Here is a 4,762-nt window from a genome sequence, read left to right on the forward strand (position 1 = left end):
CATTTCCGAATGAATACAAACTTTAAAATACTGTCTTGTTTAGGTAACCGGCCCAAAGTCGCACAAACGACCTAATATTTGAACCCACCACATTCTGGCTTTGAAGCCCAAGGTCGGACTGCAGCAGACTGCCCCTTCCTCTCCAAAGCCGGAGCCAAACGGTGGGCTGGGAGGGAAGCTGAAAGGCAGAATCTGAGGATCTGCAGAGGGCCACGCGCCGTAAGGCAGTCGGTGCCGTGCGCGCTGGCCTTGGGCCCAGGAGAAGGGACACCGTCACGTGTACCCTACAGGGACAGCTGCCGCCGCACCCTGGGGCAGGAATGCAGCCCCGCCCGGCGCCCGCGCCTGCAAAACCGCACTGGCCCTGGGGACTGACGTCAATGAAGGGGGCGCCTCCGGCGCCGCGCTAGGGCGGTGAGGGCGGTGGGCAGGGCCCGGGTGGACACGCCCCCTCGCCGCCGCTCCGCCGCTGATGAGGTTCTAGGAAGCTTCGCACTCTGCTTTCGAGGCCAGCAGAGGTGGGGGGCGGGGCTGGACACGCCCCCTCCCCGTCTCCCGCCTATGATTGGCGCACAGAACTCCACCTTGGGTTTGGAAGGCTCGCCTGGGAGCTCACACCCGGCTCGGGCCGAGGATTGGTTGTTCTGGGGCTGGGGAGCGCTTTCTCCCGGGAACCGCGGCTGTGACCCAGGTGGTCCGGACCAGTTTGGAGCTTCGTGCGGCCCGCCTCGAGCAACCAGGTACTTAGGTCGGCGGCCCAGCTCGGCGCTTCCGTGGGAGCCGGAGGGCAACAGGCAGCCAGGGTGCCACCGGGACGCGACCGCCAGATCCACTTAGGGCCCCGTCGTTCTGCGAAGCGGCCACGTCGGAGCCCCGCGGCCTCCTCGTGCTGGAGATGGCGCTTTAGGACCTCGGCCAGGATACCCTCTGCCACGCTCTTGTGCTGCCTGTGATCACCGACTGGCCCTGGAAGCACTTTCGCAGCAGGAAGCTCAGAGCTGCGCCCGCCCTTTCTGAAGGCTGTGGAAGAGGTTGGAGTGGGCGCATCTTAGCTTGCCCCATCCCCATTTGAGGTCTGTCAGAGCTGCCCTTCAGCGTGGTGAGTACCTTCTCCAGTTCTCCACCGGGCAGTGGAGTGCAGAGGGCACAGGCTGGCTTGGGAGTCCTGACTTTGGATCCCTGTGCCTTCCACAATCTACAGAAGCAGATAGCTTCCGAAAGGCTTCTGGGCCTGATCTTCCCCAGAAGACCTCCTCAGCCATCTGGCAGGAACAAAAATAACAGTGGCTTGAGAGCCCGGGTGCTGGGGTCAGACTGCCTGGGTTCCTGTCCCAGCCTTCCATCACCTGCCAGCTGTGTGACTTTGGGTGTAGTGGTCTCATCTGTAAAATGGGTGTAACAATAGTGCCACCTCATGTGAGGAGGAGAGAAAGCACCCATCGGAACGTGCTCTGTTCTGTGCTTGACACTGAACAAGCTGCCTCTATGATTTTAATCATAAAGCTATGACTTAAAAGTACACAGATTTGCTGATGGCTGTGATGATGAAAATGACAATGATTCTATAGCCTCTGGTAGTCAGGTAGCCTTTCCCTTCATCATTTATTCATTCAACCAGCATACGTGGAATGTCTGTGGTATACCAGGTACTAGAAGGAATGCCCTCGCAAACTTAATCTCCCTTTTCCTGCTAAGGGTTATTTATTCTATTTATTTTAAAAAGCTTATTTAAAATTTTGTAGAGGGAGTCTTGCTATGTTGACCAGGCTGGTCTCAAACTCCTGGGCTCAAGCGATCCTCCCACCTCAGCCTCCCAAAGTGCTGGGATTATAGGCATGAGCTACCAGGCCCGGCCTTATACTCACTATTTTGATGATGAGCAACTTGTGGCAGGGGAAACTGAGACTTATCCAAGGTCACCCAGTTAGCAGCACAGCCAGAATTCAGGGTTCTAGAACTCTTGAAAGGGTTATCCCCAGATCTAGTAGCAGTTTATTTTCAGGTCATATATGAGAACTGGTCTGGGGAAAAGGCCCAGTTCCTTTCTCCACCTCCAGGGGCACAGATTTGGAGGCCAATGTATATCTAGTTCTCCAGGCATACCTCCCTGAGGCTAGGCCCTGCTGGTGGGGAAGCCCACACAGCCATTTGAACTGGGCTTCCCATTTGAGGAGTCACAGATTTTGGCTGCTGTCCAATGGCATATCTGTGTAGGGTAGCAGGCCAGGGCCCCAAGTGTTGATTAAGGTCTTGGGCCAGAGCTTCCAGTAATTTTTCTGAGAGCCCCTAGGCCCCTGATTACAGAGATTATTGCTATCACCTGGGTTATTGGAAGGGGACCTCCTCCTGCGTGAGGACCTAGGAGATGCCAGCTCACCCAAATGTGTTCTGCCTTTCGTGGTTACCTGGGCCTCCCTGGACTACAGTGAGATACTCTCCTGGAATAGCTGTCTGAACTGAACTTCGTATATTACAAAGGGTGCTCAATTGCACACCATATTTATATATTGCAAATTCATTGCATGGTGAGTCACTTTTTAAATATATTTCTTTGTTAGGGTTCCACAGTTCTTCACTTACTGCCTGTTTCAAAACAAGTTGAGCTTTGTCATTTTCAACGTTTGGTATTTCCTTTGGGGTTCGTTTTCAACCTAGTTTGTGTCAAATTGAAGTATTTTGCAATTGGTCTTTGTACACAGACCCATACTTGTCTTCTTTTATGTCAGCTTTGAAATGAAAGGTCCATTTGTAATCTAATAGCCCCATGGTTTCATTTTCTAGTTTTCAAAAGTACTATTGTTCAAGTATACACTGACTTTTCCTGGACTAAGGTCTTCTCCAGGAAATTGGAAGTAAAATAACTATTGAACACACTGAATGAGGCAGGAAAAGTTTCTTTTGATAATAAAAGTGTTCTGATTCGCCATTTCATCGGTTTTCCCAAAACTTACCATCTAATCCTACCTGGAATCTGCCTAGTTTTATTCCCAGTCTCATTCTGCTGTCTGAATCCCAGAATAAGAGGCAGAGCCAAGAGTGAGGGGTCTCGGCTGGTGGCAGTGGCTCACGCCTGTATTCCCAACACCCTGGGAGGATGAGGTGGGTGGATCACTTGAGGTCAGGAGTTCAAGACCAGCCTGGCCAACATGGTGAAACCTTGTCTCTACTAAAAATACAAAAATTAGTCAGGCGTGGTGGTGGGCACCTGTAATCCCAGCTACTTGGGAGGCTGAGGCAGGAGAATTGCTTGAATCCGGGAGGCGGAGGTTGAAGTGAGCTGAGATTGGGCCACTGCACTCCAGCCTGGTGACAGAGCAAGACCTATCTTAAAAAAAAAAAAAAGATAAGAAAATAGGCAGAGGAATTAAGTAATTTGCTTAAGCTAAAACAGTTAGAACTCCCTTCTTAGACTTCACTTCCTTTGAGGGTAAAAACGAGTACTGAGTTGAACCATATTTGAGCCCAAGACAAAAGAAAAAATATATGTCCTATATGCACTCACCTTCCATATTTTGAACCAAATAGAAAAAGTGGATAAAAGCATTCCAACAAAAAAATGACTGCATATAAAGTTCCATGTTATTCAATCTGTTCACACGTTATTGTCAACTCTCATAAAGCCTCATTGGTAGTGACTGTTCCCATTGCAAAATAAAGCAAGGTCATAAACAATAGCCTGCCTATATTTTAAATGTTGATATTCTGTTCATCATGGATTTTTTGCATTACTTTTGATTTTAAAATATGTTGTGTTAAGATATTATTTATCTTGGGTTTCCTGAGTTTTTTGGTGCCCTCTTAAATTTTATGCCTGAAAGGAGTTCCTCACTAAACTCACTTTAATCTAGGCCCTGGGTAAAATCAAGTTTGGGCCTGAATTTCATGAGGTTTCCATTCCCCAGAGTTGACTTTCTCTAAACAGGGCCCTGTCTGGGGTGATTACTGTCTCCAGCACCATTCTGTGAGTCTCAGATGACTCCACTTCTGGTGAGGCTTACATGGCCCACACAACTGTGGAGTGCCCCATCTTCTCGCCAGAAGTGTTGAATCACAAAGCTGTAACAATAGAAATGGTTCCATTGTAAGTACATGGTCACATGCCTGCAAAAATGTTGGGAGATACCAGATACGCTCCACCCAGCCTTAGTCACATCTGACCCAGAAACCACAAGTTCCCAATTCCTACCTCAGGATGCTCATCTAAGCTCATGGCATCAGAATTACTAGGTTCACCCAGCACCGATATGCCAAGAGTCTGGCTTCTCTATTCGTTAGAATGGGCCAGTGGGAGTCACTGGCTCAGAAGCTCAGCCTTTGGTTCAGGAGCCTGAACAGTCCCCTCCTTAGCCAAGTAGTTGGCTGAAAGTCTCTGCACCAATACTTTCCACTGGAGATGAACATTGCTGATTTCTTTGTTTTTTTCAACAGTTCCCCAGGGCTTGAGGAAAGGTGAAGAGAAGCCACTGTAAAAACCTTTTTAATGGGCCAGGCACTGTGGCTCATGCCTGTAATCCCAACACTTTGGGAGGCCGAGGTGGGAGGATCATGAGATCAATAGATTGAGACCATCCTGGCCAACGTGGTGAAACCCCGCCTCTACTAAAAATACAAAAATTAGCCGGGCGTGGTGGCATGTGCTTGTAATCCCAGCTACTCAGGAGGCTGAAGCAGGAGAATCTCTTGAACCCGGGCAGCAGAGGTTGCAGTGAGCTGAGATTGAGCCGCTGCACTTCAGCCTGGGCAATAGAGTGAGGCTCTGTCT

General features: G+C 49.7%; 1 protein-coding gene across 1 annotated transcript in view; it reads left to right on the forward strand.

Moving 5' to 3' along the window:
- Positions 1-424: 424 nt before the first annotated feature.
- The window catches only part of AVPI1 (arginine vasopressin-induced 1), a 17,121-nt gene continuing 12,783 nt past the window's right edge, over positions 425-4,762 (forward strand). The window contains exon 1 of the mRNA XM_011951172.1: positions 425-1,099. The gene's annotated coding sequence lies outside the window, so the exon portion shown is untranslated. The remainder of the gene's footprint in view (positions 1,100-4,762) is intronic.

The sequence above is a fragment of the Colobus angolensis genome, unplaced genomic scaffold (assembly GCF_000951035.1).
Source record: "Colobus angolensis palliatus isolate OR3802 unplaced genomic scaffold, Cang.pa_1.0 Scaffold316, whole genome shotgun sequence".
In the NCBI taxonomy this organism is placed as follows: domain Eukaryota; kingdom Metazoa; phylum Chordata; class Mammalia; order Primates; family Cercopithecidae; genus Colobus; species Colobus angolensis.